General features: G+C 41.8%; 2 protein-coding genes across 2 annotated transcripts in view; one reads left to right on the plus strand and one right to left on the minus strand.

Moving 5' to 3' along the window:
• The window catches only part of LOC134609082 (uncharacterized), a 414,098-nt gene that overhangs the window by 223,483 nt on the left and 178,543 nt on the right, over nucleotides 1-12,072 (minus strand). The gene's annotated exons all lie outside the window — the stretch shown is intronic.
• Nucleotides 1-12,072, plus strand: part of MINDY3 (MINDY lysine 48 deubiquitinase 3) — a 286,417-nt gene that overhangs the window by 37 nt on the left and 274,308 nt on the right. The window lies entirely within an intron of this gene.

Consider the following 12,072-nt stretch of genomic DNA (forward strand, 5'->3'; position numbering starts at 1 on the left):
ATACAAATGCAAGTAATTTTCTCAGAATAAATGGAAATTACTCTGCAATACCAGCACCGACCAGTAGGGGTCACTGTGTGTGGAGAGAGGCAGGGATAGGAAGTTACAGAATATCCCTGCCTCTCTCTACTACTCACTGATCTGTGGGGGAGCAGCTGCACAGCACAGAGAGTCCAGACAGCAGCTCAACAGCACAGGTAAGTGAGTGATGGGGGGAAAGGCAGCAGGAACACTAGGGGACACTGAGACACTAGGGGACACAGACATTATGGGACACATGGGGACACAGACACTAGGGGACACTGAGACACTAGGACACAGACACTGGGAGACCTGGGAACACTGAGACACTTGGGGACACTGTAAAACATGGGGACACTGAGACACTAGAGGACACTTGGGGACATATGGGGACACTGAGACACTAGGGGACACAGACGCTAGGGGACACATGGGGACACAGACATTAGGGGACACTGAGACACTAGGACACATGGGGACACAGACACTGGGAGACCTGGGGACACTGGAAAACATGGGTACACTGACACTAGGACACATGGAGATGCTGAGACACATGGGGACGCTGTGAGACATAGGGACATTGGGAGACACTGAGACATTGGGACACTGAGACATTGGGACACGGAGACACTATGTCCCCATGTCCACCAGCCAGTGCCCCTAGTGTCTCAGTGTCCCCAAGTCTCCCAGTGTCTGTGTCCCATGTCTCTCAGTGTGCCTAGTGTCCCCATGTGTCCCAGTGTCCCCATGTCTATGTCCACAACTGTCCCCATGTCTCTCCAAGTGTCTTTCTCCCAGCCAGTGTCCCCTAGTCTCCCAGTGTCCCCTAGTCTCCCAGTGTCCCCTAGTCTCCCAGTGTCTGTGTCCCTAGTGTCTTAGTGTCCCCAAATGTTTCAGTGTTTCCATGTCTCCCAGTGTCTGTGTTCCTAGTGTCTCAGTGTGCCTGGTGTCCCCATGTCTCCCAGTGTCCCTATATGTCCCAGTGTCCACATGTCTATGTCCACAACTGTCCCCAAGTGTCTGTCTCCCAGCCAGTGTCCTCTAGTCTCCCAGTGTCTGTGTTCCCATGTTTCTGTGTCCCTAGTGTCTTAGTGTCCCCAAATGTTTCAGTGTCCCCATGTCTCCCAGTGTCTGTGTCCCTAGTGTCTCAGTGTCACCATTACTCCCAGTTTCCCTAAATGTCTCAGTGTCCCCATGTCTCCCAGTGTCCCCATGTCTCTGTGTCCCCGGGTCTCTCAGTGTCCCCATGTCTCTGTGTCCCCAGTATCCTAGTGACATGGGGACACACTGAGACATTGGGAGAAATGGGGACACAGACACTGGGAGACTAGGGGACTGGGCGACATGGGGACACTGAGACACTGGGTGACTTGCGAGACTGAGACACTGGGAGACAGGGAGACACTGGGAGCAATCCATCTATACAGCAGAATCAAACTGTGAGTAGTTTGTTGGTGATTTTACAGAATTTTCTCTGATGTCACTCCTTGTGATTTACATTATGTGATGTCATGCATAACTAATTAATTACATAAATGATTAAGGCTGGTATTTTGTTTTTCAAGAAAGGTGGCAACCTTAACTACTCTTGCTTAAAGGTGCACTATAGGGTCAGGAACACAATCATGTATTTCTGACCCTATTATGTTAAAACCACCACCCTGGCCCCTTCTTGCCTCTCTAAATATAGTAAAATAGTACTTGTATTCAATTCTGCAGCTGCTGGCTCAGAAGTGGTGGTCTAAACAAATTACAATACGTCCCCATTGGATTGGCTGAGACTGTCAACTAGGCAGATCAGGGGCAGAGCCAGCACAAGTCCAGCATAGCCCTGGCCAATCAGCATTTCCTCATAAAGATAAATTGGATCAATGCATCTCTGTGAGGAAAGTTCAGTGTCTGCATGCAGAGGGTGGAGACACTGAATGGCAGTGCTGCACACTATGCAGTACTGCCCCAAGAAGCACCTCTAGCAGCCATCTAAGGAGCGGCCAGTGGAGTTATTTTCTCTGAAAAGACAGTGTTTACTGCAAAAAGCCTGAATGGAATGATTCTACTTACCAGAACAAATACAATAAGCTGTAGTTGTTCTGGTGACTATAGTGTCCCTTTAAGTTTGGAAGCTTAAGAGAGATGTATGGGAACAAAACTTGTGTGGACTGGCTGACATTAAAATTAGTTTAGGTAATGCAGACGTTGGTCTCTCTAACACTGTGGCATGTCCCCTTTCTTCTACACTCACTACATACACCTTTTCTCTGTCTCAGACTATATACCAGGAACTTCTGCCTGCTAGTAAGAAGGTAAGGAGACAAGTGGACCAGCGAGTGCTAGGGGACAGTCCTAAGAAAGCATGGAGTGAGCGCATCATTAGACGCATTTATGTCAAGCTCAAGGTGCTGCCTGCATAGTATGTCCTTAGTTGGACAGCCTGCAGGATTGGCAGGCAGCCTGACATGCATTCATGCCAGGCTGACCTTCCAATTCTTTGGACAAACATGCCCCCTTTTTGGGCATGTTCACCCCTTTTGGCAGGTCTTGTCACGTCATTTGCGCCAGTGGCCCACCCTTTTACCCCGCCCATTGACTTCCTGCTTCACTGGACACTGCTTTTACTGGTTATGGATTTACTTGAAAGATGAAAGCATAAATTAGCGAGAAATTATCATAGAGTATGTGTTTTCTTATAGCTGCATCCTTTGAGTTTCCCTCCAGCACCATCTCCATCAGATACATGACGCTTGGGAGGTATGACTATTTTAGTGATTTTGGTCGATACGATTCCGTAATTAGGCCCATCATAATTGTCAGCACCAGGCCCACTGTGCTCTTAATCCGGCCCTGCATCAGTACTACAGTTCCTAGCACACTCATGCAGCGCTTGGTAAATATTATGACAGTAACACTGAACTGCTGGCCATCTGATCTTCTTGCACCTACAGCAGTGAAACCCAACTCCCATTTGTAACCGTTAGATTGTGGCTGAACATTATGAACGATTTAACTTGCAGCAGTTGAAAATGCAATTTTTTCTGGGAAATACGTACAAAAAAGTTAAATGTTAATTATCTATTTTAGAATTTTGTAGTATTCTAAAAGACATAAATATGTTTTGCCAAATTGGCCAAGATAAGCTTAGACAGGAATCCTTAATATAGTGATATGTAGTTTAGCCTCTAGCAGTAATTCTGATATATAGATCATGGACAGACCCTAGTTTTTTTCATAAGACTAGAAGCTGGCTTTTGCATAAATGACTAGTACCAAAGTAGACCCCACCAGTTCCGTCTGGCAAGATTAATGGTGACAATCCAAACAAACAGTTAAGTGCTTAAAGGACCACTATAGGCACCCAGACCACTTCAGCTTAATGAAGTGGTCTGGGTGCCCGGTCCAGCTAGGATTAACGCTTTCATACTGATTCAAAGGGGCTTATGGTAAATATTAGGGATCGACCGATATTGATTTTTTAGAGCCGATACCGATACCGATATTCTGTGAACTTTCAGGCCGATAGCCGATATAATTTGCCGATATTCTGTACATTTACCATTTTGGAAAATAAAAAACTATTTCTAAAGGTAAATGCACAAAATATACATGCCACGTGTAGTGGATGCAGTGTGTTTAGACAAGGGAGCTGTGTATGTGTGTGTAGTGGATGCAGTGTTAGTGCAGTGTGTGTGTAGTGGATGCAGTGTGTGTGTAGTGGATGCAGTGTGTGTTTGTGTAGTGTGAATGGTGTGGATGCAGTGTGTATTTGTGAAGTGGATGCAGTGTGTATTTGTCTAGTGTGTATATAATGAAAGCAGAGTGTTTGTGTAGTGTGTGGGTAGTGTGCGTAAAGTGAATGCAGTGTGTGTAAAGTGAATGCTGTATATACTAAATGCAAAGTGTGTGTGTTTGTGTAGTGTGTGTATAGTGAATGTAATGTGTGTGTTTGTATAGTGTGTGTATATAATGCAGTGTGTGTGTGTGTAGTGTGCATTATATAAACACACTACACAAACACACTGCACAAACACACTGAATTATATAAACACACTACAAAAACGCACTGTGTATATAATGCAGTGTTTATATAATGCAGTGTGTTTGTGTAATGTTTATATAATGCAGTGTTTGTGTAGTGTTTATATAATACAGTGTGTTTGTATTGTGTGTGTGTGTGTGTATAATGCAGTGTGTGTTTGTATAGTGTGTGTGTATATAATGCAGTGTGTGTTTGTATAGTGTGTGTGTATATAATGCAGTGTGTGTTTGTATAGTGTGTGTGTATATAATGCAGTGTGTGTGTGTATATAATGCAGTGTGTGTGTGTATATAATGCAGTGTGTGTGTATATAATACAGTGTGTTTGTGTAGTGTGCATTATATACACACACACTATACAAACACACTGCATTATATATACACACACTATACAAACACACTGAATTATATACACAGTGTGTTTGTGTAGTGTATGTGTATAATAATAGTGTATGTGTGAGGGGGCATTTTTTATTAAAACATTTTTTTTATATTAAATTATTATTTTTTTATATATTTAATTATTATTATTTATTTTCTGTTGTCCCCCCTCCCTGCTTGTTGCCTTGCCAAGGAGGGAGGATATGTTAATCCCTGGTGGTCCAGTGGCATTTGCTTAGCTGGGGGAGGGGGTGAGGTGAGAAGCAAGCGTTTACTCACCTCCCAGCAGCTCATCCAGCTCCCCAGTGTAAATCTCGCGAGACCCGCGGCCGTCAGAGCTGGCCGCGGGTCTCGCGAGATTTACACTGGGGAGCTGGAGGAGCTGCTGGGAGGTGAGTAAACGCTTGCTGCTCGCCCCCCCCCCCCAGGACCGCCGGGCTTGTAATGAGCCTGGCGGTCCTGGGAGGTATTATCGGCAATATCGGTATCCCTATTGGCCGATACCGATATTGCCGAAAATACCGAATATCGGCCGATTATATCGGTAAAAGCGATAATCGGTCGATCCCTAGTAAATATACAGCTTTCATATCCAAAGCAATAATAAACACAGTATGGGTTGACACATCTCAATACATTTTTGGCTGAAGATGTTTTTTTTGATGAATAGGAGGAAAAAGATTTGCCACATACTATGTACCCTGTTCACATTTTTGCTGATGTATTAGTTCTAAAATGCATTAGAAATGGGTTCTTAGCATACATCCCAACAATCGGAAGGGGAGAATCGGGACAGGGTGGGAGAGATTATAACAGGGAATCATCAGTGACGTGATCGTGCCATCAGCAACTTATGGGCACACCCGCCCACTGACAGTCTGCCTCGACAGTCCCCAGTTTTCAGGACCATGCAGTAAGCACTGCTCAATCACTCCCTGCATGGTTCTAGATCCCGATATAAAGCGTGAGCACATTAATGATGTCCTTGCATTGTACTGCAGAGGGACAGTTTCTTGGTGTCCCCAGATCTGGTACACCAGGGTACTAAAGCCGGACAGAACCCAAAAACCAGGACTGTCCTGCCTAAAGGCTAGTGTTAGACCAAAGATAAGAGATGGACAATTCCTAGAGAAATGGGTAATGTAACACGAAAACTAATATAAAAACAACAATATTTTTGTGTTAATTTTTGAACAACTCTTTGACTGGCTAAACCGTTTGCAATTGTGATGAAAAATACATATTTTCTTTTTCTCATGGATGGAGGCATAATGTATAATAAAACTATTTTTATATCCATGATTTAATGCATTATTGTAAACCGCGGAACTCTTGACTATTACCATTGATGCTTTTATCTGAGCAATATTTATTATGACAGTATAATTTTGTATATATTTCCAGTTCACTATCAATAAAGATATATATATATATATATTCTTTTCTAAAAGTAGCATTTGACCGCATTCCCAAGTGGGCGGAAGCACAAACAAAGTGCATTGAAATTGCTTCCATTGTATAGAATATATGCACATTTACATTCCATAGCATAAAGCTCACCGGCAATACCTAACACCTGGGAAAAAAAAGAGTAAAATCATAAAAACAACAAATACATTCTACGTGGGTGGAAAGTAGATATAACCTATGACAATTAGGAAAAAGCTCACATAACAGCAAACCCAAATGATAGCCATGCAGATAGCTAGTTTTTATAAGAACATTTCAAATTTGCTACATCCCCTTCTTCTGAGGATATTTAATTAATATCAATTAAAACTGATTGCAATATGTTTTTTACTGACATCATTTATAATTTAAGAAACTCCACAGTGGGGCATGGCATCCTAGCTATTGCCAACGAATGGGTTAAAGCAATTTTTCAATCACGAAACGTTAAAACGATGTCAAAATAATGAAATAATGACATATATTTATGTGAACAAATGACTATAAAACGAGGTTGAGTCATTCATCTGAACAGGAATGGAGATTACATTTGCACAGCTCTATTTATCAGTTTCAAACCAGAGGACGCCAGGTCAAGCCACACTTGTCGTCCATTCTTCAAGCTCAAACGGCCTGCTTTTATACCTTGCAAAAGGTGAGCAAAAGAAACCTGGCTTAGACAGCAAAGTGCAAACTGCACTGTAACTGACTGATCTCAGTAGTCAGAGTAATGCGAGTTGGTATATGGGTAAGAGGTTTATAATCTAAACACTGAATGTTGATGAATAGACACACAAGTCATGATGGGTTATATTCCTAACCTACCTACTTAGTCCAAAAATGTTAAACAAAGTATGTAAATACTCATACAAAAATAATTACCTTCCAAATAGGGACTTATAAGGACACTCCACTGCCCAGTAATACATAAACATTCACTATTTAGCAGATATACAACCAATCAAAACATTTAATTGTGCCTTTTTTTCACTGGGGTATATTTAACAACAGTTTGCAAAAAGCTGCAGGTCTCTTTTCTGCAGCAATCGCAAACCTTCTCCTTCTTTCCCAGCCTAGACTTTCTTTGGCGGTCAGATCACAAACGTAGGTAGCAACTACTAGCCAATAAAGGAACACTATAGAATTGGAACATAAACCTGTATTCCTAACACTATATTGTTCTCTTTATTTAGATTCAGGGTCTCACTAAATCTAAATAAAAAAAAGTGGGGGGAAATGGTATTACTAGGCTTATTTTTCCAGCCCCATTGCATATAACAGTTCAATCCAATGCTTCTCATACAGGAGCATCGGGGACTAAAAGTGAGTGCATGCATCAGACTAGCTGTGAGAACCAAGGTTCCAATCTCACAGTGTAATTGCCTTTACTGACTGTCAGTTGGACAGCCACTTGAGGCATATTTAACCCTGCAGTGTAAGCATTGCTGTATCTACTTAACAGCAATGCTTTACGTTGCAGGGTTAATACTAAAGAACCACTGCACCCAAACCACGTCATTGAGATTAAATGGTCTGGATGCCTTTAGACGTCCTTGAAGGATGAGAACAAACACTTTAAAGGGACACAAGAGCCACCAGACCACTTCATTTCAATGGCTTGGGTGCACTGTGACTGCCACCCCTTAGCTCTGCAATGTAAAACATTACAAGTTCAGAGAAAGTTTACGTTGCAGTGCTAAGCCCTCCTCTAGTGGCTGTCTACCAGACAATTCCTGCTTTATCACAGAGTTTGACTCCAAGAAATGCTTTGCATGAGGACATCCAGTGTCTTTAAATCCTCCATAGGGAAGCAGTGATTCAATGCTTTCCTATGGGGAAGGCCTAATGTGGATGTGGCACTCGCTGCGCGTTCGCATTTGGTTCCCCCTTGGCGGTGATGTCACAGGAGATGGAGAAAGGAGTTTTTTTTGTCCCTAAACTGCCGCAGGTGGGGGTTCGCGAAGGAGAGGGGCAGAGGAACATAACAGTGTTAGGAACACAGCTTTGTGAGAAAACGCTCCGCAAAGAAAACATCGAAATAACGTTTCAAGCAGTGTTACTTTTAAAGAAAATATTTTAAAAAAGGTTAAAAGAATATTTTATTTTAAATATATATACCGTATATACTCGAGTATAAGCCGAGTTTTTCAGCACATTTTTTCTGCTGAAAAACCCCAACTCGGCTTATACTCGAGTCAGAGTCTGTATTATGGCAATTTGCATTGCCATAATACAGACTGGGGGGAGAGGGGGGCTGGCAGAGCTGTACTTACCTTTCCTGCAGCTCCTGTCAGCTCCCTCCTCCTCCGCGCCGTCCGTTCAGCACCTCGGTCAGCTCCCAGTGTAAGTCTCGCGAGAGCCGCGGCTCTCGCGAGACTTACACTGGGAGCTGACAGAGGGAGCTGCACAGACCGCGCGGAGGAGGAGAGAGCTGACAGGAGCTGCAGGAAAGGTAAGTACAGCTCTGCCAGCACCCCTCTCCCCCCACTGAACTACCAATGACACTGGACCACCAGGGAAGGAGCCCCCCTCCCTGGCCAGCTAGCAAGCAGGGAGGAGGGACAAAAAAAAAGATAATTTAAAAAAAATAAATAATAATAATTAAATAATAAATAATAATAATTAAAATAATAATAATATAATAAAAATAAAAAAAATTATAATTAATAATATATCAAATGCCCACCCCCACCCCCACCAACACATACACAAACACACACTGCATCACACACTCACACTTCATTCATATACACACACTGCACTCATACACACACTGCACTCATACACACACTGCACTCACACACACACTGCACTCACACACACACTGCACTCATACACACTGCACTCATACACCCACACTGCATTCAGTATATACACACACTGGAAATAAATATTCAATTAATATATACGCACACACACTGCACTCATACACACACACTGCACTCATACACACACACTGCACTCATACACACTGCACTCATACGCGCACTGCACTCATACACACACACTGCACTCATACACACTGCACTCATACGCGCACTGCACTCATACACACACACTGCATTCATTATATACACACACTGAAAATAAATATTCAATTAATAGATACGCACACACACTGCACTCATACACACACACACTGCACTCATACACACACACTGCACTCATACACGCACTGCACTCACACACTGCACTCATACACGCACTGCACACACACACTGCACTCATACACACACACACTGCACTCACGCACTGCACTCATACACGCACTGCACTCATCCGCACACTGCACTCATACGCACACACTGCATTCATACGCACACACTGCATTCATTATATACACACACTGTAAATAAATATTCAATTAATATAATTTTTTTGAGGATCTAATTTTATTTAGAAATTTACCAGTAGCTGCTGCATTTCCCACCCTAGTCTTATACTCGAGTCAATACGTTTTCCCAGTTTTTTGGGGTAAAATTAGGGGCCTCGGCTTATATTCGGGTCGGCTTATACTCGAGTATATACGGTATATATATTTTTATTATTTTAGATAACATGGCCCTTAGTATAAGCTAGCATATTGCACAATATATATGAAGAAAATCCAGTGGTATTTTTTTTGTTGTTTTTTTCTACAACAGGAAACCTAGACCATTTCAACATGAAAAAGGATGCGATTTCCAAGGAAACAAATGCAGGGTCTATAGAAAGGAGCACAGGGCAAAGCCAGTAATGCTGTAAAGTGTCATTCGTTACCGAGTGTAGATTGCACCTTAACTGCTGAAGCTGGTAAGTCATTCTATGAAGAGCACTTGTACAACGCTATAAAATACCATAAAGGAAAGGTCAAGAAAGAGAGGCATTGTGGGCTTACTGAGCTTGTTACATGTGTTGAACCACTTGTGCACATACATTATAGTCGTCGACGGAATCACGTGGCATCTTCCGAGCATGTTTAGAATAAAGTGGATTGAACACAACAACCCGCCCCTCCTTCTCCCCCTTTCCAATCAAAGATGGATGGATTTACAGCATCCTTCCTGACCAGGGAAGATAAACATTGGAAGCGTGAACTAGCCTTAATAAATTAATAAGCCCTTTTCATGGCTGTTAGATTCCTGTTTGCAATCATTCTCTCGGAATTTTATTCTCTGTACTTATAATTACTTATGCAAACAATTGTTCTGAACTGATAATGAATTCCAGTTTTTTTTTTTCTGATGTTCTAAACAAAATAAAGGCTTTTGAAGTGGTATTTTCTGTAGAAATCTATTCTTAGAAAAAAATAGGATAAAGATGCGCAGTAAGCACAGTTTCTGCAAAATGTAATCTAGATTAAAGAATACGAAAGGCAAATCTAAAAGTTATATACTGAATTTTCCGGTCACGTTCGGCTTCAAGGCAAACTGTTATGTTTGAGATAAGAGTATTTTTTTTTTAATCCACACACACACATAAAATTTTGCATATATACATAGGAGGGCTACATTTAGCTTGTGCTAGTTGTCTAACACTTAATGATAGACATAGAAACATAGAATGTGACGGCAGATAAGAACCATTCGGCCCATCTAGTCTGCCCAGTTTTCTAAATACTTTCATTAGTCCCTGGCCTTATCTTATAGTTAGGATAGCCTTATGCCTATCCCACGCATGCTTAAACTCCTTTACTGTGTTAACCTCTACCACTTCAGCTGGAAGGCTATTCCATGCATCCACTACCCTCTCAGTAAAGTAATACTTCCTGATATTATTTTTAAAACTTTGTCCCTCTAATTTTAGACTATGTCCTCTTGTTGTGGTAGTTTTTCTTCTTTTAAATATAGTCTCCTCCTTTACTGTGTTGATTCCCTTTATGTATTTAAATGTTTCTATCATATCCCCCCTGTCTCGTCTTTCCACCAAGCTATACATGTTAAGATCCTTTAACCTTTCCTGGTAAGTTTTATCCTGCAATCCATGAACCAGTTTAGTAGTCCTTCTTTGAACTCTCTCTAAGGTATCAATATCCTTCTGAAGATATGGTCTCCGGTACTGTGTACAGTACTCCAAGTGAGGTCTCACCAGTGTTCTGTACAATGGCATGAGCACTTCCCTCTTTCTACTGCTAATACCTCTCCCTATACAACCAAGCATTTTGCTAGCATTTAATGCTGCTCTACTACATTGTCTGCCTACCTTTAAGTCCTCAGAAATAATCACCCCTAAATCCCTTTCCTCAGATGTTGAGGTTAGGACTCTATCAAATATTCTGTACTCTGCCCTTGGGTTTTTACGTCCAAGATGCATTATCTTGCACTTATCCACATTAAATGTCAGTTGCCACAACTCTGACCATTTTTCTAGTTTACCTAAATCATTTGCCATTTGGCTTATCCCTCCTGGAACATCAACCCTGTTACATATCTTAGTATCATCCGCAAAAAGACACACCTTACCATCAAGACCTTCTGCAATATCACTAATAAAAATATTAAAGAGAATGGGTCCAAGTACAGATCCCTGAGGTACCCCACTGGTGACAAGCCCAAGCGTCGAATATACTCCATTGACTACAACCCTCTGTTGCCTGTCACTCAGCCACTGCCTTACCCATTCAACAATATTGGAATCCAAACTCAAAGATTGCAGTTTATTGATAAGCCTTCTATGTGCAACAGTGTCAAAAGCCTTACTGAAATCTAGGTAAGCAATGTCTACTGCACCACCCTGATCTATAATTTTAGTTACCCAATCAAAAAAATCAATAAGATTAGTTTGGCATGATCTCCCTGAAGTAAACCCGTGTTGTCTCTGATCTTGAAATCCATGTGTTTTTAGATGTTCAACAATCCTATCCTTTAACATGGTTTCCATCACTTTCCCCACTACTGAAGTAAGGCTTACTGGCCTATAGTTGCCCGACTCCTCCCTATTACCTTTCTTGTGAATGGGCACAACATTCGCTAACTTCCAATCTTCTGGGACTACTCCTGATAACAATGATTGGTTAAATAAATCTGTTAATGGTTTTGCTAGTACACCACTAAGCTCTTTTAATAGCTTTGGGTGTATTCCATCAGGTCCCATTGACTTATTTGTCTTTACTTTTGACAGTTGAAATAGAACCTCTTCCTCTGTAAACTCACGTGTAATAAATGACTCATTTATCCTTTTTCTTAACGGAGGTCCCTTTCCTTCATT

Source organism: Pelobates fuscus, chromosome 4 (assembly GCF_036172605.1).
Source record: "Pelobates fuscus isolate aPelFus1 chromosome 4, aPelFus1.pri, whole genome shotgun sequence".
NCBI lineage: Eukaryota > Metazoa > Chordata > Amphibia > Anura > Pelobatidae > Pelobates > Pelobates fuscus.